This window comes from Canis lupus, chromosome 30 (genome assembly GCF_048164855.1).
Source record: "Canis lupus baileyi chromosome 30, mCanLup2.hap1, whole genome shotgun sequence".
Classification (NCBI taxonomy): domain Eukaryota; kingdom Metazoa; phylum Chordata; class Mammalia; order Carnivora; family Canidae; genus Canis; species Canis lupus.
In genome coordinates, this window is record NC_132867.1 from 23,608,995 (window position 1) to 23,632,535 (window position 23,541).

A 23,541-nucleotide genomic window follows, 5' to 3' on the forward strand; every position below is an offset into this window, starting at 1 on the left:
CATGGGCATGCACAGTATTTGGGGGTCTACTTTGATATTTTTTTTCTAAAATAAGTTTATATTTTAACTCCTGCTAAATCCACCCTTCCCTTTACATTAAAATCATATTGATGCTGTAAATGTCCTGCTATCTCAAGAGACAATTCTATACCCCTTCAGAATCTAGCTTCAAATTTTCCTGCTGACCAACTGACCAATAACCAACTGGAAATAAGCAAGAAGAGGGATAATTACTTGGAAGAACTTCAGGATATGGCTAATATATACCTTTAAGAGATAAAAGAGTGTTTATGGGACTATATTCTATGATGTCTTAGATTAGTAGGACACACTACGCAAAATTTAATAGAGAACAGCTTACCAATGGGAAATTACTTCTTTGATATAGGATTTAACATCCTAGCAAATACCAAGTCACAGTACTAACATGTCCCAAGGATCGCACTTGAAAACATGGAAAAAATGATGGTGTACATTAATTGAATTAGAAATGCCAGAACATTAATGGTTCTGAAGGACAGCTTCAAACATTCAGAGAAGTGGGCTTAGTAACTGTCTTTCTGATTGTGTCTCACAGTAGGATCCAGAGGACATTCTGCTTACCAAAACAATGAAGAATCAGAGTGAGAAGACAAACAAATTGTTGAGAAGTTTAGACAATAGAAGATTCTATTACATAATGAGGCTTCCTGAAAATGATAGAAACTAAGAAATGACATTTACCAGAAGAAACAAGTGAGTGCAGAAATCAAGGTAAGATAAGAATGGAGTGGCAATTATGAGGTTTTTATCCACATCCAGTTATAGAGAATCTAACAACAGTGCTTCTTGAAACAAGACAGATGGACAGCCAACAAAAGAATATGAAGATATCAAGATTAGATAATGTGGTAGACTGAACAATATCAAAGAAAAAGGGAAAATGGAGAGATTTTTTTTTATTCTAGAAGATAGAAGATAATGTGACATCAATAGAAAAATTTGAAGTTGGGGGGAAGAGTTCATGAGTCTAAGACTGCAAAGAATTTGGATCTTGAAGTCAGAAAAGAGAAAGATTTTTTTTCCCTAGAGTCTCCAGAGGGAGTGGGCCAGGCAAACACCTTGGTTTTGGCCTAATTAAAAAGATTTCACACTTATAGACTCTAAGAGAATGAATTATTTTAGGGCACAAAATTTGGGATTATTTTCTAGAGCAGTCATAGAGATCTAAAACTCATTATCAGGAGGCTGAAAGTAGTCCCCAAAATAAAATGGTACAATCCCTACCTAGTTTGTAGATGTAAACCAATTTTCAATCCAGAACCCACAGGCTGAAGGAAAACTTAAGTCTCTGTCAGAAAGGAATTTGTACTGAAGACTAATTTATTCTCTTGCAATTTATTTTAGAGTTCTCCAAAGGGATTTATAAGCCAATACTTAAATATGAATTGAGGAAAGGGGAAGACCCAGATACTAGAGGATTTAGGGACACATTAACTAACCATTATATCCTTGTTACAGTGAGGAAAAATGGGAGCCAGATCAAGCTCATAGTGGTCCCTCTATATCTACAAAACCACTTAGTACTCAGCGCCCCGTTCTTTGAGTTATAATAGGAGTGGATGTACTTGATATGAAAGAGTCTTTATATTGGTCACCTCATCAATGGGGTGATTGCTATAATAGTGGAGAAGACCAAGACAAGTTGCTGAAACTGCACACACCCTAAGAAAGTAAATGAAAAACAATAACACATACTGGAAGAAGGAGAAAAAGGTAGAAATTAATGTCACCTTAGGTTGGTGGATTGTGATTGGGTGGATGATACCAGGGATTCTTAATATTGAGTGTTGCTCCCAATCTGATCCCAAATTAATCGATCAATTTGCAGGTACTAAAAGTGCCATACAGCCTGCTGTATGGTTCGAAAATATATTACATGAAGTGTATGGCAAGGCCTTGAATAAAACGTAGTCCCTTAGAACTCTGGAGCAAGGCCACAGAAGTAAATCACACATTTGGAAATCTGTTCCAAGAATGTGGGCCCAGGTACAGATGGAGTACCTGATGATGGATTATTAAACAGTCATGCAACCAGAAAATTCCATACGAGCTAGGGTCTGTTAGACCCACTAGAGCATAGGTTGAGAGGGTAAGATTCAATTCAGTATGATAGAGGTATTATATCTGGGATGCATCCTGCATATCACTATTTCTGCTTCACCAGCACTGCTACCACAGCTCATATCTATAGCTTCATAGGGGGGTTCTTTATGACCACCGGATGTAATAAAAAAAAAAAAAAAAAACAAGCTTGGATCAAAGATAGGGTAGCTCAGTATGTATATGTGATCCATAAATAGATCCTATGCTATTACAAAATTACTCTGGCAATGAGGAGAAAGCCCCCAATGTGCAGTTATGGGCTGTATATCTGGTTCTCCAATATGTAGGAAAAGAGGACTGGCACATGGTAAGTATAAACATAGACTTAAGAGCAAGGAGTTATTGATTAGCTGGCTAGCTGGCCATGAGACTTAAAGGAAAAATAAAAATTGGAAAGATAAAGGAAATTAAAGTTTCAGAGTAGGCATACAGATGGACTTACATTGATTGTCATGAAGGGTAGGGCTCTTTTTAACAGGTAGGGCTCTTTTTAACTCATGTTAAAAACCACCAGAATGGATTAACCATAGAAAAAAAATCGCTGAACATTTGGATAGTCAGTGTGACTTTGTTACTTCATATCAGCCACCATAGTGCTGGCAAAATGGGTGCATAAATGAACTGATCATTGTGTCAGAGATGGAGGCTACAGAAAGTGTGATGACGTGTTTCCACTCACCATGTCTGACCTTGTTGCTGCCATTGCTCAATAATCAACCAGTTGTCCACAAAGGCCAACCATTAGTCCCCAACATGTTCATCCTTCAAGGAGATCAACCATCCAATTGTTGGTAAGTTTGGTGTATTGACCCTCTCAATCCTAGAAAAGACAGTGATTTATGCTTACCAGGATCAATACATTTTCTAAAATGAGTTTGCCTCTTCTATCCATGGGGCCTTGGTCGGTACCTGTATTTGAGGAATTACAGATAGTTTGATCAACGTCACAGAATTCCACATAATATATTCTAAGACTAAGGAATCTATTCGACAGTAAAGAGGAGGGTGGGATGGTTGATTAGGTAAATAATCATAAAATGCTTTGGTCCCATCACATCCACACCATGCAGTCACCACTTGTCTGTTAGAACATTAGAATGATCTTATGTAAATGAAACTGAGATGCTTGCTGATAAACAATAACCTGTGAGGACTGGGTACCTTCCGGGACAAAATGTATACCCCTAATCATGAACGAGAACTCTAGAATATCAAACATGCATTTCCATACAATTTTTCTGTGGTGTTTTGTTTTAATTTGTTTTGTTTTAGTAATTTCATTTGTAATAAATATTAACAAATGTCTCTTTCATATCAAAATGTATGTAGCACCATTCCTTTGTCTGCTGAAACTCAAGTGTATGGAAGAAAAATAAAATTTCAAAATCATCTTAAATGTATACTTTAAATGATTATTTTAAAATTTGTTTAATCAGAGTTGTCAAGTAAATGCATTATATGTTTTCATATCTTACCATCATCTTTTTAATGTTTTTCTTGGAAAAAATAACAAGAGAAAGAAAATGAGGTTCTTTTATACTGAGATGAAAACTTCAAAGTTGTTATTGATCTTTTCACATCACATCAAAATTACATTGATTGTGGACCAGACAAACTACTGCCAATCAAGAGCAAGTTCAGAGTAATTTTAGAAGGTGTGAGTTGGTCTAAGTCAGTAAGTGGGGAGAGTCAAGTTTTTGAAGAGAGCTCTCATATGATATATCTTTTAAAATAGCAATTCTGGAAGACATTGTGCCTATAAGTGTGTCCTAGCCAAAGGAGCACCTTTTGGGGTGTCAGTGCCAGCGATGGCAGCCCTGTTGACACCTGCTGTTGGTAGGAGAGCAGTGCAGCCTTTCACAGATTTATTCCTCCAGGCTCCTCCATGAACTCCAGAATTTCCTGTTTATCAGCTATGCCAGACAGTCTCACTTTTAGTGAGATGATTCTAAACATAACACTCTAAGAAGCTCCTAATTTTGCATGCACCAAATGTTTTTTGCTCTGTAAGATATGACTACTGAAATTTCCAGACCTGGAAGTTTCATGTGTATCTATGAGGTCAAGAAATTATAGCACATCAAAGACCTATTATCAAAAATAAAAAGATCTAAAACAACAAAATACCTATGATTATCTCATAAAATATGGTGAATTTACTTTGATTAATACCAAGAAAGCATGTCAAAAGACCTATTACCACTGCTATTATTATATAGATTATATACTATAAGGCATATGCTGTGTTTACTGTGCATTACTGTATATAGACAGCCGTATAACACATACAAATATGTGTGTATATGTGTATACACACATATATTTTTTGCTTCAAGCATTCCTTTATTCCTTCTCATTCATTCAACAACTATTGAATTGGTGGTATCATATTAGCAAGAAAGCCATGGTCCCTGCCCTTATAACAGTTTTTTTTTTCAAGATTTTAAATTTATTTATATGAGAGAGAGTAAGTGAGCACATGAGCAGTGGATGGGTTACAGGAAGATGGAGAAGCAGACTTCCTGCTGAGTGCAGAGCCCCACATAGGGCTTACTCCCAGGACCCTGAGATCACGACCTGAGGTGAAGTCAGATGCTTAACAGACTGAGTTACCCAGGGGCCCTGCCCTTAAAATACTTCCTACAATTTATAAGAATGATAAAACTTAACATTATAGAAATGTTATAATTGGCATATAGTATGCACTGGGTTAACTATTATCTGATACTTTAAAAGTTTTTTTAAAGATTTTATTTATCTATTTAAGAGGGAGAGAGAGTGTGTGCACAGACACAAGCAAGAGGAGGGAGAAGGAGAGAGGGAGAAGCAGACTTCCAGTTGTGCAGGGGTGGGATGGGGGGGTAGTGCTCGATCCCAGGATCCTGAGATCATGACCTGAGCCAAAAGCAGACACCTAACAGACTGAGCCAACTACCCACCTCTCTGATACACTTTTTATAAAAGTTTCTTAGTAAATATTACTACTAAAGCCAGTTCTTCAATAGGTAGGTAAATGTTAGAGAGGGAAGAAGAAGGTTATTTTATATAAGGTGGTCAGGGAACTACTCCATGAGGAAGTAATAAGTCAACACAGACTTGAAGATAAAGTCTGTGCATAGGTCTTAGGGAGAAATCAAGTAGATAAACCCTGAAACAGGAACAAATTTCCTATGTTTGAGGGCCATGAAGAAAGTACCAATGAATGAGTGAGAGAGTTGTTAGGAAATGGAACTTCATTTGATGAAGGAAGTTCATTTGATGAACTTCATTGATGAGGCAAGCATCAATCCAGTTTAGAGCATGTGGTGTCTTTACTTTTTTAACTTCAATTCAATTAGCCAACATATAGTACATCATTAGTTTCAGATGTAGAGTTCAATGATTCATCAGTTGTGTATAACACACAGTGCTCATCACATCATGTGCCCTCCTTAATGTCCATCACCCATTTACCCCATCTCCCTGCCCACCTCCCCTCCCACACTCCTGTTTGTTTCCTAGAGTTAAGAATGTCTCATGGTTTTTCTCTCCATCTAAAGACTTCCCATTCAGTTTTCCCTCGCTTCCCACATGATCCTCTGTGCTGTCTCTTATATTCCACATATGAGTGAAACCATATGATAATTGTGTTTCCTTGATCGACTTATTTTTCTCAGCATAATACCCTCCAGTTCCACCTATGTCAATGTAAATGGTAAATATTCATCTTTTCTGATGCCTGAGGAATATTCCATTACTTCTTTATGGAATGCCATATCGTCTTTATCTATTCATCTTCAAATCACTACATTTGTATCTTTGAGGTAAATGTCTAGTAGTGCAACTAGTTTTAAAGCCACAGCTCAATCATAACCCAGTCACGGATCCCCATGGCTCCCATAGCCTTCCATTTGATGCTCTCTTATACAGCAAGGAAGGTCATCTAAGCATGTAGGACACAGACATCTCAAGCATCTGGAACTTGGCTTCATTAAAGACTTAGGTAGAGTGTTTGGCCAAGAAAGCCAACATCAATCTTACCAAGAACAAGAAACGTGATTATTCCATGAAACAGTGATAGAGTCCTCTCTTTGCATTCAATCTTCAGGAGGCTTTTCTTCTCCTTCTCCTTTTTTTTTTTTTTTTTTACTTTGACCATTCTGGAATTTATGTTTGTATACTATATGAAATAAAACTGCATTTTTTAAATAAATAGCCAATTGTCAAAAAAGTATTAAATGGCCCACATGTTGCCCTGATTAGAAATGAAATCTTTATTATTTTTTATACTGTATACATTTTATGCAGTATACAAACAACTGATTCTAAACTACTCTTTTGCTCCAATGATTAATCTGTGTCAGTACCACACCTGTTTAATTATTGTTTTGCACCAATACTACATTTACGTAGTTGCCATAGTTTTATGGTATCTTTTCATAGCTAATCAAACACATTCCCATTAATTATTTTCATTTTCAAGGTGGTTTTGATTTTTTCTTGCCGATTTTCTCTTCCTATGAATATTAGCATCTTAAGTTCTATCAAATTTCAATTGATGTTGAGGGTATGATTTAAAGGAATGTAAAAATTGATAGGGAGAAGACTGATGTGCTTACAATTTAATGTATTTCTAGCTATGGACACGTCGTATCTCTTGTATTAGTCAGGATTCTCTTGTATTAGTCAGAAACAGAACCAATAGGATACATACAAATAAATAAGATGAGATTTATTTTAGGAATTGACTCATACGTTATGGAGCCTGAGAAGTCCCACAATATGTTATCTGCAAGCTGGTGAACCAGGAAAGCAAACAATATGATTCAATTTGAGGCCAAAAGCCTGAGAACTGAGGGACCACTAGTTAAAGTCCCTGAGTGTAAAGAACCTGAGAACCATGAGCTCTGATGTCAAAGGGCAAGAAAAGATGAAAGTCCTAGCTAAGAAGAACAAGAGAATTTGTTCTTTTTTGCCTCTTTGCTTTATCTGGTCCCTCACTGGAGAAGCTGATGCCCATGACATTGATGAGTACCGATCTTCTTTGCTCAGTCTACTGAATGCAATGCTGACTTCTTCCAGAAACACCCTTGTAGTCACACCCAGAAATAATGTTTTACCAGTTGTCTGGGTATCCCTTAGCTTAGTCAAATTGACACACAAAATTAACCACTTTTGTGTTTCACTAAATTTTTCCAAACTATTTATATACAACTTAAACACCTCATGTTAAACGCATTCCTAGAAACTCCATAGATTTTCTATGAATAAGATCTTTCTATCGAAATGTACAGTTAGCTATGACTTTGTATTAGAATGCTATAATGCCTTTGTACACTGATTTTGCATCTGACTTCTGGCTAAACTAATTTATAATTTCTAATAATTGTATTACTCTATTGTTTTTGTAGATATTGCATGAAAATAGCAAGTATTTAGCCAAATAGCCTGAATAAGCAAATAGGAATTTCAATGGGCAGCAAAATAGAATTGCAATTACTAAGTCATTCTTTTGGGAACTTATAACTAGTTGAATTTTAATAAATCTCTAATTACCAAGGCATTTTGTTCTGATGTCACAATTTACAAAAACTGAAAGTATTTGCTTACCACATGTCATTTAAGGTCACAGAGTCCACAGAGTCATACACAGACACACAGCTCATTCAGTCTTCTCCATATTATTTAGTTATGCCAATTATTACTTTTGTATCAATTAATTGCTCTTAATGCAGAATATTGCAAGGTATTTAAATCTGTTTGCTGATTGAGTGTACATAAGTCCACATGCTAATGCACTATAACTTGAAACTTTTAGTCTTACTTTGATTAAACAACAAAGAATAAAATAGAAATTTGAAAAAAAAAACAAAGACACAAACTCACCTACAAAGCATTTTTTGCTTTGTCATATCAATTAGTGGATGACCTCAGAGAAAATCATTATCACTCCTAAGAGGAGGTAAATGTGTTCCTGTTGTGTAAATAATCAAACAATGGTAGGGTAAATGAAGGAAGCATTTATGGTGTCCCTAAAATGTAAAATGCAGCAACTGCATATTTTGCAGCTCAATTAGATGTTGTTGTTGGTTTTTTTGTTTGTTTGTTTTTTTGTTTTTCTAAGAGTTACTTGGATTGAATTTTGTGGAGAAAGCATGCTGACTTACTGTATTCCCTCCCCTTTTGTTATTGATGATTATTTCAATTCCCTAAATCATTTGAAGGACTAATTGCAATCTTTTAGAGGTTTGCTATGTTTGTTGTTACTAGAAATTCATTTAATTATTAGTTACTTATAAGTTGCAAATATTTATGAGACATGGATAACCATCTTTCTAAATTGCCTTCTTGTAGCCAGGAGAGAGGGATAGATAATATCATAGGACTGTATCTGCAAAAAAAAAAATAGGTTTATTTGAGAGTGAGAGAGAGAGCATAGGAGAGAGAGCATAGGAGAGAGAGGATAGGAGAGAGAGAGTCTCAAATGGACTCCACAATAAGCGTGGAGCCCCATGTGGGGCTAAATCCCATGACCCTGAAATCATGATCTGAGCTGAAACCAAAAATCAGATGCTCAACTAACTATGCGATCCAAGTGCCCCTATTTGACCTTTTAAAAAACCCTACCCCTCAATGAGATTTCCTCTCAACTAAAAGCTATAAAATTATACCAAAAATTATATTATTACAAAATAGCTTTTATACGATGACTGTCAAATAAGTACTTTTCCAGGAAAATGAATCAATGATATGCTATTTAATAAAGTCAAAAAATGACTTTTATCATTTATCTCTGCAACAGTGAGGAATGACATCTGTTGGAAGTTGTATGTTCTTCACAAAACTGCCTTTATTTTTACCTACCACTTTGCATCTACAGCACCCTCTGGGAGATGATGAGAAATGCTGAATCTCGAACCCTGATACCACCCAAGACCTACTGAATCAGAAACTCTGAAGATGAGACCAGCAATATAGTATGTGTTTTAACTGTTGCTACAAGGGAATCTGAGAAATTCTAAACTTTGAGAACCATTGGACTAGGTGATTATCTACTTCTTAGAGGAATTTACATTCCAGAGGGGAAAATGCAAGCAAATGGAAACCTAACTGAGAGTGGAAGTCCAAGCATTATTACTGAAAGAAAGAAAAAAAAATGAAATATTCTTTTTAAGGTAGAATTAGTTGATTCATTAATTCCAATGAATTAAATAAAAATGATCTTTTATTCTGACCCTTTCCAATGCCCAGCACGCGGGGGCTGCTATCCTTAATTACCAAAGTAATTTTCAGTTTACAGACATGAAGCCTCAAAGCAATTAAGAAATGTATTAATTGCCAAAGTCATACATCTAGACAACAATAAGCTCTAATCCCATCCTTCTCTCCCAAAACTGCATTTTTTCTGCCAAATTTCAGTGCCTCCTTTTAGGACAAGCCTATAACTACCTACAAAGACAACTTATAAAGGCTGTTCAGAATAAATGAGACATTTGTTTGCATATGATTCTAAGTGTTTAAATTAAACTAAAGTTATGTTTAGGTTGCTTCTTTTTTTTTCAAACTTTTCATTTTCTTCTAACCATCATAAAATACCTAATGTCTAAATTCCTCTGTATAGTAACTGCCTATCACTATCTCAACCTAGACTTTTCAGAGTGTCCTAAGCTCTTTTTAAGAAACTGAATAATTCCCAGGGATTTACCCTCTTCACATAAATGGCTTGTCAACCCATATAAATATTTGTTCGATTAAGATAGTTCATAAACAGGCAGATGTGTCCCTAGTGTGGGACAGTTTCTTGAATATCCTGGAACCGATGCTTGGGAAATAAGGGATTCTGAGCCTTACTGTTCTTCTCTTAATATCATTACAATTCAACCAGATTATTTTTTCTTTAATGATGTTCCAAAGGGCCCATGAAACTCAAACATAGGGCAGTTTCTTTTTGTTATTTATTTATTTTTTTATTTATTTATGTTGGATTCTAAATTGATCCAATGGGTCTGGACTCCATACTTCCTATACTAATAACCTTTTTCTCATTTTGTCTCCTATTAAATAAGTTATTAGGAAAAAAAAAATAAATAAGTTATTAGGAAAAGAATTTTGTCTTTATAATTTTATCTTTAGCCTGACCTATGTTAGGTGTAATATCTCTTTGTTGAGTGAGTATCACATAAAATATTGTAACTCCTATTATATGATTATTATAAAAATTGAACCTTAAGGATTTCACTATTACATGGCCAATATTCCTTTTCTCTCTAAGGCTTAATGGATATGAAACACTAGTATTTATTGTGTTCACATCATTTAATCACTCAATTTTTCCTAGCATCAATATGATCTAGCCACTATTTCCATTCTACAAATGAGGAAATTTGAGACACAGAATAGTTTTGTAAGTTGCTCAAGGTCATACGGATACAAGAGTGGAGTTACGATTTAATTTCAGCACACTCATTCCAGATTCCTTGAAGATCTATTTTACATGGTCAGCCTTGGTGTTTTGACAATCCAGAATCTCTTTGTTGTAAATGTATTCAAAATTGCAAACTTGTTGGGTGGTTTTATTCATTTCTTCATTTAAAGTTTTTATATAATTTGGTGTTGGTGAAAGTATGTGGATGGTTATTAATTTTTCACTGATAAAACATTTATGTTATAGTTAAATAACTACCACAGGGCTTTAAAAATTAATGCAAGTTTTCATGATCATAAATCTTATCTTCCAATTTTATGTATGATATATTTTAAATATTAAGTATAAACTACTATTAAAAATGTTGGAACTAGAATATAGCCTTGAAATCCCAATGTCAAAGTGATTGGTAATCTCTTGTAAACTACGTTAAAAACAGCTAACAGCTAAATCCATTTACAAAATACCTAACATAGTAGTTCCATTGCAGACACCTTCACAATCAATTCAGGGCAATGAGAAAAAGCCCATCAATCAATCAGCCAGACATTTAATCAAAACACACAATGAAAAATCTATCAAAACAAGGATCTGAAAGCAATTGAACTTTGATTACTTGAACACGAAATGTACATGAGATTTGAGCACTAAGTTGCCTCTTTGTCAAATAAAAGATGCTGTTACCTTTTTTTCCACAAACTCTATTACCCCATTACTTAGGATGGTGTTTATATAAACCAATGAATTTTCTAAAAAGCAATTATTTCTTCCCAAAAGTTTACAAAAAAGTAAGGAAGGGAGAAAACAGTATAACGGTTTTTAGAGAGAAATCTGTAGGAACTTGTAATACTTAGAAGAAATTATTCCAAATTAACAAATGTTAATTGCACAGCCAATCAGAAACATGAAGAAATAAAATTGTATGGTGAAAATTGATTTCTGACATGCTCCCTTAACAACAAAATTCAAAACAAAGTATGTACTTTCTTTTCTAAGTCTCACAAATTTTGCTACAAACTAGATAGCAGCTGCAGAAACACTGGCAATGTTGCCTCCCCCCCCCCCCCCCCCCCGCCCCCCGGCCAGGCTTCCTAACGAGTAATCAAGGTGATTTTTGTTGTTGTTCTATTTGTTTGTTTGTTTGTTTCAGGTAAGAACTTTGTTATCAGTTGTCTATAAGGCCCACACTTACATTTAAACATCTGACTAAATATCACTTGCTATCTAAACTTCCTGCGGAATCACTTAGGAACAATTTGTATGATCTTAAATCAATGGAGTAATCATTCTCCATTGAGGAGTGGCTAAAAAATTAGAGGTGAGTTTGGATTTAAGTTTTGAAACATGATGTGGAGCACAAACTGACTTCCAACCACACAGCACCTCATCAAAAAGTTACTATCACACTTTTCTTATAGTAGAGTTTTATGGAAAGCATCAGTGTCATCTAATTTTTTTTTTTTTTTTTTTTTTTTTTTTTATGGTAGTCACAGAGAGAGAGAGACAGAGAGTCAGAGGGAGAAGCAGGCTCCATGCACCAGGAGCCCGATGTGGGATTCGATCCCGGGTCTCCAGGATCGCGCCCTGGGCCAAAGGCAGGCGCCAAACCGCTGCGCCACCCAGGGATCCCACATCAGTGTCATCTAAACTGGATGCAGATGAACAAAGAATGTTGACAAGCTGCTATGCTTATGTGTATATCTTACACCTTCAGAGAGAAATACTTTCTTTAGCCTAATATTGTTTCTTTTGGGTTTTGGACCGCTTCTGATATTCAGGAGATTGGAAACGTCATCATGATATTCATCCTTCATATCTCAGTCCCCATATAGATTCCAGGATATTTTTGAGCACAAGAATGTTAGCATAACGTTGATGACGAGCTTCTTTCACTGTTAAGTGGTCGACCAGAAACAACGGCTCTGTTAGAATGATCCAGTGCAACCTGAAAAGTTAAGGACCTCATTCTAAGCCTTATCCTTCCCCCACATATTTTCAAATTGATAACCCTCTACTTATCTACCTCAGACCACAGGAATAGTTTTAAAAGTTGATATGCTACTTCCTACTAAATCTGCCAAACTATTGTTTCTCTATTAGTGGCCTGAAAACATACTGGTGGAGAGATAGCACAAGAGAGGACATTTGGATTTAGTTAAGGAGCCACCAGAGGCCAGCAGTGTAGAAGAAGCCAGTCAGTCTTATCCACAAAAGTCACGCTGCAGCTTTTTCCGTGCATCTTATACAAATGATCAGTATCCACATTTTGGCCCTATACCCATTGATTTTAGATTTTTGAGATGGCACATTCTCTGCATTTACTCTGAAAACCTAATCTGCTGCCCAAATTTGGATTTTGCATCTTGACATGCAAAAAAAAAAAAAAAAAAAAAGCCCTCTACTTTGACCTGTTGTAAGGCATTGCCTCTTGGTTACTCCTTTGGCAACTAGTTGCCCAGCAAGCAATTCTTGATTTTTTTCTTGTTCTAAAATAAAGAGGCAGGCTCCTCTGAGCTAGTACATGCTTAGATGTTACAATTACTTATTTAGCAGAGTCTCTTCTCTTGAAACTCCTGGTGTTGATATCACCTCTTTGCTGCCTTTGAATTTCTAAAATAGAATGAAAGGAATGGAAAATGAATAAGCAAGGTTAATTCCTCATTTTTCCCTGATAATTCTGTTTTTAGTCCAAGACATGAGCTCCAGGGAAGTCTAAGATCATAGTTGTTTTTTTTTTTCTTAATTTATAGATTTCTTTTATAGAGATAACAAATGTATAAGTTTAAGAAAACAGAATTTTCTCCAAGCCACCTGGGGATGTGCATACTCTTGAGGTGAATTTTTCATCTGTAGTTTCACCATCAGATTTTCTTGGGGAAGTAATTTTATCGATGAAGCTGTTTGCATTCCCCAGAGGCTAAGAACCACCTGACTCCAGAGTGAATGCAGGCAGCTAATTAAATGTTCAATAAAGCCCCCCTCAGATCTAAGTAAGAAAGAATATGTACTGGGGTCCTGGGCTATACCTGAGGTTCATACTCATATTTTAGCTTTCTTTCCTATTTACAGAATGAAAAATAGAAAAAACTGCTATGTATAAATTGTAGTAAAATAAGTACGATCATCAAGGACCAAGCCAATTTTTTTGGTCTACAACCAAAAGAAACTGAAAAGCCTTTGCCTGGAGCCTAAGCTCCTGAGGGAAGAAATTGAGTTTCAGCTTTGGGATGCAATTTTGCTGGAAGACTTGTTAGAAGCCTCTCTAGAGGAAAACTGAGGGAAAGTAACTTCCTCTGTCACATCCATTGCCTCAAAGAGAAGAGCCTATAATCAAGGTAGGTTGCACTCAGCTACTCCCTGTCAGCCTGGGACAGACACCCCATCTCCAGCCCCCCATGGACTCATCCAGTCATTCTGTGCCCTCACAGTGGTACCTAGTGGTGTTACACAGGATCCTCTCGATCCCTCCCTGTCAAGAGTGATCTCCTCTCTGACTGACTCCCCTCTCTGTCACTTAAAATCTCCTGGCAAGTTTCCAACCTTCTCTGTGCTCCAGAAATTTTGCCTAATGGCAAAAAGGAATAATAATAGCAATGACCTCATAGGTGATTTAGTTTATGTAAAGCATTTCCAAAAAGACCCATAGTAGGAACTATTTCAATAAATATTAGGTGTACTTGGTTTAGGGTCTTGCTCTTAAAGCACCTTGTCACATCAGTGACTGGGTTATCACAAAACTGTAGAAAATCTAATGCCTCAGATATTTAACCCATTGACCAGATTAAGGAATTCATTCTAAGAGAATTTGTCACCGTGATTTGCGTACTACCTAGTAGTGACACAATTACCAAATGGTAAAATCTAAAGTATCACATTAACCCAGTTTATGAAAGTTTTCCATAGTTGCATAGAAAGGCCAACCTGTGAGTTCTTTTCACACTTTTGATTCTTGGGTTTCAGGCTATCAGCCGGAAGCAAAGTGGAGATTTGCTAATCCCTTACTGTGAATTAGTAGTAAGTTAAGTACTAGCAGTACTAATACCAGTAATTATAGTGATAGTAATAGGGATAACTGTCATTTACTGACTTCCAAGCACTGTGTCCTTTACATTTAGTATCACAGTTGATGCTCAAAACAACCTTTTGAAGTGAACGCTATTATTCTTATCAAGAAAGGAAGTGAAGTTTAGGAAATTTACATTACTGGCCCAATATCAGATCTGGGGAATGGAGGCATCTGAAATCTGATGAGCTTTCTTATTTGTCCAAGGCATCTTTCACACATATGGAAGTAGAAATCCCTTGGCATCGAAGAACAATTTCTAAATTCAGGGATTTATTTGACTATAGCATTGTAAAATTCCTCTTAGAATCATGAGATTTAGATTTAGAAGAAACGTAAGAAACCATATGATTCTCAATCTTTTATTTGGTAAGAGAGAAACCAGAGGTCCAGGGACGTTGAACCATATGTCCAGGTCCCTCACCTAGTTAGTAGCAGAAGCAAAGTTAAAATACATCTCCTGTCTCCTGTCTCCTAAATCTTCTTTCATTTTTCTTCTTCTTCTTCTTTTTCTTTTTCTTCTTCTTCTTCTTCTTCTTCTTCTTCTTCTTCTTCTTCTTCTTCTTCTTCTTTCTTCTTCTCCTTCTCCTTCTCCTTCTTCTTTCTTCTTCTCCTTCTCCTTCTCCTCCTCCTCCTCCTTCTCCTTCTCCTCCTCCTCCTCCTCCTCCTCCTCCTCCTCCTCCTCCTCCTTCTTCTTCTTCTTCTTCTTCTTCTTCTTCTTCTTCTTCTTCTTCTTTCTTCTCTCTTTCTTTGGAATGCATGCCTATTTCCATAGTAAGTAGTCTTATTTATTTTCTGGATGCCCAGAAAACATTTCCCAAGGTAGAATTAAAGTCACTCCAAGTGCTAAGCAATTCCCACTTCTGGATCAACGCTGTAGGTTTCTATTTGTCCCTAAAGCTTTCCTCCTCTCACTGACAAGCATATACAACATATAATCCCCTTTAAGACTGTTGATCAAACATGTCTTCATTTGTTAACCTTCAACCATGAAGCCCTAATCCAGTTCCAAAAAGACCGCAGGTTTACTAAAATCCACAATGTGTATGTGCCAACCAAATTTTAGAACAACTATTATTTTCAGAAAATGGACCACTTGGACTTGTAATTCATTCAACTGTATTTTATAGGTTAAACACTAAAGATAGAAAGCTAATATATATTCTTAACACTTCACATGCAAATGTAAGGAGGAAAGGTCGCTATATATAAACTCTAGAAATCACCCACAGAGAAAGCAGCACAACACAAGCAGTGAAATGGAGAAAACGTTATTCACTATATTTCTTTCAGGATGGGCAGTGTTTGCCGTAGAATGTAAGATCCTTCCTACATTAGGAATGTGAACAGGAACTGTTCTGCGCAGGAAAAGGGAACAAATGGTGTTTTCTTTTAGAGAGAAAAAGAGAGGTAGTGAGAGGGAGGACACAGGAGTAAAGGCAGGTGATGGCAGAAGGCTTCAAGCTGTGGTATTGGACATTTCCCTATGTATACCACCTTCTCCAGCAAATTCTGTAAACTCACACAATTCTTGAGGACAATTGTTTCTGGAAATAGATGGTATAGATTGCTCACCCAAATCAACATGTGGCAAAACAGTGAAGTATGCAAACATAGAGGCAGATAGAACAAATACCACTAACCAAGAATCTATGGGGCATAATCTGCACTGCTAAAAAGCCAGTGTTGAGATGTGGTCAGTTCTCTGAGAGACAGGTAGTGCTTCTGGGGGGAACAGAAGGTTCCCTTCAGTTAGCTACCCCACACCCCTCTCTCAAATTGTAGAATTTTCTATCAGTTGATGTTCAGTTATTTCATCAGAAATTGTTAAGGACATTAACTGCAGAGTCAGACTTTCTCTGCTACTGACTCTTGTAAACTCTGCCACTAACTACTTGTAAAATTTTGGTTAGTTCTCTTAACCTCTCTGTGCCTTTGTAAAACTGAAATAATAATAAACTCCTTTTTAAGCTTCTTTTGAGTATTAGGCAAACTCATGTAATTCATTTATAAGACACCTGACAGAGTATAATAAATAGATGATAGTTATTAATATTAATAATAAAATCTCCCACAGCCATTCTATAGCCTGCCCACCATACTATTGGCAATTGGACTCACAGGTTTTCAGGCCTTATCAAATCATCGCCAATATTCTAATAGAGCTCAAGCCATTTAATGAGCAATAATCCTTCAATTGTATACTTCATCCAACTCAGGGGTGTAATCTGGTTACTGTGTCATATCTCCCTCAAGTTCCCCCACTTCATTTACCTATCCCAAATATACTAATTCCCTCCCCCCTCTAATCTTCCTACTTTCAAAGCACTGTGTTGATTTTTTTTGCCCATACACAACATATCCCACAGTCTCCCATGCCATTTGGTAGAAATGCCATTTGGTAGAAATGTGTCATTCATGATGCCCTCTGGGATCACCCTACAAGAATAAACTAACACTATTCCTTGATCTTACTTCCCCCAACTAACAATTTCTTTCACACATAAAATCTCATTTGTAACCTTTATATCTGCTGTTTTCTTTCAGCAACAATCAGATCTCAACCTTGAGAGTGATCAACTTGCTTTCTCTTCAGCTAATATTTTACTATCATATTTTTTCAAAAGAATGGAAGTACAAAAAAAAAAAAAAAAGAATGGAAGTACAGCCCATTCATCTTTCTTCACATTCAAACTATTCAATACCTTGAAATGCGATTTGTGTTTAATAAAATTTTAGATACTTTTTGCAACTCATACAGAAAAAGCTCTGTATGTGTGTGAGAACACATGCACATCTGTATATATTTCCTGATCTTTATTCTTCCAGATGCATGGCACGTGACAGGGTAGACTTTAAAAAATTATTTCCCTTTGGCTTCTTTGACAGTACTCATTTTTTGCTTTTCCTGCTTCCCTTCTAAAGACTCCACAGCGAATAGCTTTATCTTAAATCTTCTTATTCTCTTGCATACATGATTCATTCTTATTTTGATTCCTCTATTCTTTTTTTTAGGTTAATGCTTATTATTGGTTTGATTCATCCATGTGTTTTGATCCCAATCACTGAAAAGCTTTCATAAAGCTATTCATGTTAAATTTTGTTTGCCACAGTTATTACTCTCTTATGTATCATTCTGAAACTGAAACTCTGGATTACCCATAGGTGGTTAATGAAGCACCTTGATTTTCAGGACGTGGTCTGACAACTGTGTGGGAGACATGACCCAGAATGTTAACAGCTTCTATATTGGAGTTGGAATTTTAGTTCTAGACACCAATGAACACTTTTTATATCATTTTAGAAAGTGTCAAGATAACTACAAGGCCTGGTGTGGGTGCTAAAACAAAATCCAATAGAATTTAATTTATGTACATTTTTAAAGATTATAAGAATACAAATGAGTTTCCCATTTATCATTTTTTTTAATTTATAGGAAAATTATATGCACATTACTCTGAATTTTAAAAGACAGAATCCTTGGAGAAACACAAGACATTTTCACATTCTTAATGACCAACGACAAAGATCAATTCCATCATTTTACCACAAAGGAAATAGAGATTTCCCATGGTCTTACTGTTAGTTGATAGTCTAGCTGACTCAATGTGTGATGCCATGATTAAGCAAGAATGAATTTCCTGAAATTGAATATTATGGGACTTCTTAAGTATTATTTTATTATGTTTCTAGTCAAATGGAGGTCTTCCATGTAAAGACATTGTTGATATTTTATTATGCCAAAGGAACTATAGTTAATATATGAGGGGTTACTCTTCACACTACTTTTAATTTAATTTACCAATATACAGAAAAGAGATGGAAAGACTTGTGGGAGAAAACACATACATTGCAAATGGAATTTCAGATAATCTGCAATGAAAACACATAAATAAGATCCATACTCACAGTAGAGGTTAAGAAGAACCACAAAATAAACGGTGGGTGAAGAGAAGTGAGCAGTTACACTAGGCTTACTCTGCTAAGGAAAGCTAAGAGGAACTAAAACATTTATCTGACTGTCCCTACCATCATAGTACAGAAAAAAAAAAAAAAAAGTCTGTTGGAATGATATGCATCATCTATCAGTAAGAGCTATAACAGCTCTGTAGAAGAAACACTTTTTTATTTTTATTTTTTTTTAGATTTCATTTATTTAATCATGAGAGACACACAGAGAGAGAGAGAGAGGCAGAGACACAGGCAGAGGGAGAAACAGGCTCCATGTGGGGAGCCCGACATGGGACTCCATCCGGGGTCTCCAAGATCATGCCCTGGGCCGCAGGTGGCGCTAAACCGCTGAGCCACCCGGGCTACCCAAGAAACACTTTTTTTAATGGCACTGTACCTGAGTCACCAGAAACACTGCTGAGTGTAACCAATAATATCATCAATAGCAAGATTTGGTCTGAAAAACCCTGTGAATTATTTTGAATTTTATAAAAATAATAATAAACAAAAGTAAAAAATCCAAGCATGCCTTTTTCACAAATTCAGTGAACACCTGAGACACAGTATTGGAATTGATTTGGGAAATATAAGTAGAAGAAAAATTATTTTTATTTTTTTTTTTTTTTATTTTTTTTTTATTTTATTTTTTTTTTTTTTTAGAAGAAAAATTATTAAATTTCCTTACTACCTGCAGCCCATTGATGAGTCCTTGGGACAGACAGAGTGGCATTCCTCTAGGGACTTGGCTGCCTCAATGTTGATACTTTGCTAAGGGCAAAAGGCAATCTTAGCCCAACAGGACCTTGTAAGTCTACTTTGACATGTGGAAATTCCTTTAGAAAGTTCCTTTATCTCTAACCCTCGCAAGATAGATGTTGGCAATCATCTCCAAGCATATGGCCCACTGATATACATCTGAAGAGTGCCATGACTAAAATTTTATTACACAGTAAAAATGACCTTTTCCCAACAATAGCTAGCCCCCTCCAGGTCCTGGAAACTTTGCCTCCAGAATTACTTAGAGACTTACAATATCCCTAACTCCCTCCCAACTTGAAAGTATATAAAGGGCCACTCCTCATGATTCCAGTGCAGCTATTTTGCCCATGGGTCCTGTCCTCGTGCTTTAATACAACTACCTTTTTTGCACCAATGACATCTCAAGAATTCTTTCTTGGCCATTGTTGGCTCTGAATCTTAATGTGTTTCCTACATCATATGACAACCCTGTCAGGACCCCTCTCTCTCCTGAGAGTTTTTCTGTATCCTTGTTCAATAAAACTCTGTCACTTTATTCATTCTCCTTTATCTGCAAGATTCATTCTTCTCTTTGACTCCATGAGACAAGAACCTAGCTCTCCAGCTTCAGAATCAAGAGATAGAATCATGATGGGAATGTTAGTTGTTTGGCACAGGTGTCAAATGACAAGCCTAGATCGTAATTCTCAGACCATTACTTTGAGATTGAATGCTGCTGCTTCCATTGGTGTTCTGAGAGTAGTGAATGATTCAGTAATGAGGACTGAGAATGCCAGGGATGAAACTAGGAACTACCCATGGAGGAGGTCAGTGGGAGTGCCTCAAGGGAAGGAATTTTTTTCAGAAAGTATTCAACCCACACATTTGCTAGATAGAGCTCTTAGCCCAAAGACAAGGCTGCATTTTAGAACATGGAAGAATGTTTTTGTCATTTTGAAGAGTAGCAAACATCTCCATTAGCCACTGGCATGAAAGACTATAACACTGAGGCAGATTTGTTTGTTTACTTGCTTTCTATAAAAGGCTGGACACTTGATGGTCAAATCTAATAGTTTGGATTTCTTGAGTATTTGTGTCATTAGTAGTGGTCCTGTAAGGACCTGATTGACACAGTTTTTACTTGTTCCTGAGTACTGTGAGTACATCGGACTTCCTCGTCACTCTGTACATCCTTAATTTTCTGGAAATATGTCACCCCAGTTTGAGAAAATTTGCTTGTTTTTTAGAGAGTTTCTGTTGAATAATGATTCCAATTGGTGATGGGGACAGAGGATTTTCACTGAAAATAGCAGCTGAACCTGAATTCTGGTAGAAGGATTTAGGAAAGTTAAGAGAAGGAACCCATTGTTTAAGAAAATCTATTTACATCTAAAAAGATTGTAAATTGTTCTTCCAACTATGGTGCTTGCTAGTCAGCAGGAAATGGATTCAATTTCTTTTCTGTGATGAAGTGGCTCAGTGTTTTTATATATGCTGTGAATACAAAACTCAAACAGTGGTGTAAATAATTCTTTCAGAAAGGAGTCCTTTCCAAACAATGAAACACTACAATGAAAGTAGTATTGGTAATAATGTCCTGCTTTTACAGACTTCTGTGTAGAATATTTTTAATCAAGTAATATTTTTATGACCACTTTTCGAGTATTCATGTTTAAAGTATATCCTGATTATATTAGACAATGCAGGGCATTTTTTAGTTATCCTTAGCCTATAATTTTTGCTTAATATTGTGTTAATTTTTTTTATTTGTAGCTTTTACTTAGAATAGGAAGTATTCCCTCGACATATCATTACATTTGTAATATGGAAGGATAAAAAAAAATCCTCAAGATCAGACACTGAGCTTTAGGGTAAAATATTCCAACCCCAGCTGTAATGTGGCATAATAAAAATAGTAATAATAAAGCTTTGTTAACCTTGAGAGATTGTCCTCTGGTATTATCTTAATTGTAATTGTAATTATCTTATTTGTTTTGACAAAAATTGTGTCAATACAAAGCATATAATTAATTATTAAGATTATTCAAAGATATTCTATTTAAATTAAACTTTCATTTTTATTTAAATTAAACATGGTTATTTGAATTAAACATGTAAATTAATTAAACAATACGTAGCATATGCTTATTCCGATTATTCGAATATTTTATTTTATTTAAATTAAACAAATTAAAATTGTTAAACAATTAACAATTAGCAAGTTAAGATGATCATTAAAATAAGAATTCAAATTTATTAAAATTTCAATGACATGAAAAATGCTCATTATCTAACATTAGATGAAGAAAAGTAAGCACAATTTGACATTTTAACAATATCTAACTCTTGGAATAGTCAAGGGTGTTCTTTTTTCTTTCTTTTCTTTCTATTTTTTGTTCCAATTCTTCAAAGATGAGTTTATAGTTTACTATGGTAAATAGTAAAACTATGTACTAAACTAAGAAACTAGTTTACTATATTTAGAATGATGACTTTGTTTTGCTATATTAAAAGCATAACTATCAGTGTGATTTAGAAAATGTATCATGTGTTGATAAATGCATGCTTATTCCATCCCTCTCTTGCATATAACCACAATACCCTTTTAGGAATTGTCCCTATTTGGTTTTAAAACTAGACACTGTAATTTATATGGAATAGGACTAGTTGGCAGAGTGGCTGTGCACAGTTTAATACATTGTTCTCTTAGCAAGAACACCTAGCCCACCTGTCACCTGTGCAACAACAGGTCTTCATCTATCCACAGAGGTGAATGGGAGGGGCAGCTTTTGAAAATATGTACAAAGGCATGGCATGGACTACAGGAGGCTTTGTGGAAAAATAAATTCTCTAGAGTAATGTGCTTTTTTTTTTTAAAGAACTTACTGTTTCCACAACTTAGAAATCTAATTCCATTCATAAATATCTAATTTGCTTAGAGGGGCTTAAATCCACTGGATGAAAAGTCAGTGGGAGATACTTGGCGGGTAACAAGATACGGAGGGGACTGAGGGATGACTGGCAGATATGGGAATGAAGAGGTGTCTCCTAACATTACAAACATTTACAAAGCTTTAGAAAATATTTCTTTTTAACAAATCCTGTATTTAGACAGAAAAAAAAATTGCCTGTGAATAAATGAAAGAAGGAATGTTTCTGTGTTTAAAGAGACTGTATATACTACAGTGTTTAAACCACAGAGATTGTTAGTTTGGGTTAGTTTAATTATCGGTGAAAGCTACATTTATATGATGACACTTTGTCCAAATGTATATGTTTTCCAGATAATATCTGCAAATACTAAGAACTGTAATTCTTGAAATAGGAATTTAAGATGTGGAAGAGAAGTTTTAATAATAATTACAGTTGAATCTGCTCCCCCTTCCTAAGCTACACTTTGATAAACTTTATCTTCCCTAGAAAATGAAGGGATATATTTCTGATACCTGCTTAGCTATTGTTTAAATGAATTTTCTGGGAGTTATATCTTTAAGGATGATTTTCAGTGTCATGTGCAGAGCATTAAGAAAAATATTAGACCCATCCCCATTTATAGGGAGAGATTTGATGAGAATTATGTTTATGAGGATTATGTTAAAACATACCAGTTATGTTTACTCTTACCTTTCTAATATTTCTAAGTCTTTTCTATACTTAATACAAATGTGCTTTCTTAATATTTTTAAATCAACCTAGCTGGAGTGCTGAGGATGGTAAGCATTTGCCCACATGCTTATTTGTAATTTTACTTCTTAGAATTTCCAGCCATTATAGGCATCACACAAAATGTAAGATAGTGCCCCATAGTGTACTGTACTCTTTGTTGCTAATGCACAATCTCTACAGAAGGTATAAATAAAAATTGATTAGAAGTATTTTACCTACCATCTGGAAGTCCAATATCAAGCTTCAATGAATAGCCTTCAACACTTATAGACTCTAATATCCTGGCTCTTTATGATAATATTCTAAGGGCAAATCCAGTTCATAGTTACCTTTTTTTTCCTTTGACTACATTAACCTATTGCAGTTTTGATTTCAATTACCTTGTAATGCATATAAAAATAAATTACAGAGAGAAAATATTACAGAGAGGTTTAACATGTTAATGGTAAATTAAATGCACTCTCTTCTTCATTATGCAAATTTGTAATGCTGTGGAACATTTAGCGCTCTCTTCTGGATAGCACTCAACATTTTATATGCAGATGAGTCAACAGCTCTGGTGAACTTTTGCCTT

At 35.5% G+C, this 23,541-nt stretch overlaps 1 long non-coding RNA gene across 1 annotated transcript; it reads left to right on the forward strand.

The window, feature by feature from the left end:
• The first annotated feature begins 617 nt into the window (after positions 1–617).
• On the forward strand, positions 618–11,861 carry LOC140621294 (uncharacterized). The gene is made up of 3 exons (XR_012021020.1): positions 618–753; positions 9,005–9,101; positions 11,700–11,861. It is a non-coding gene; the product is annotated as an uncharacterized lncRNA (long non-coding RNA).
• The last annotated feature ends 11,680 nt before the right edge of the window (positions 11,862–23,541 follow it).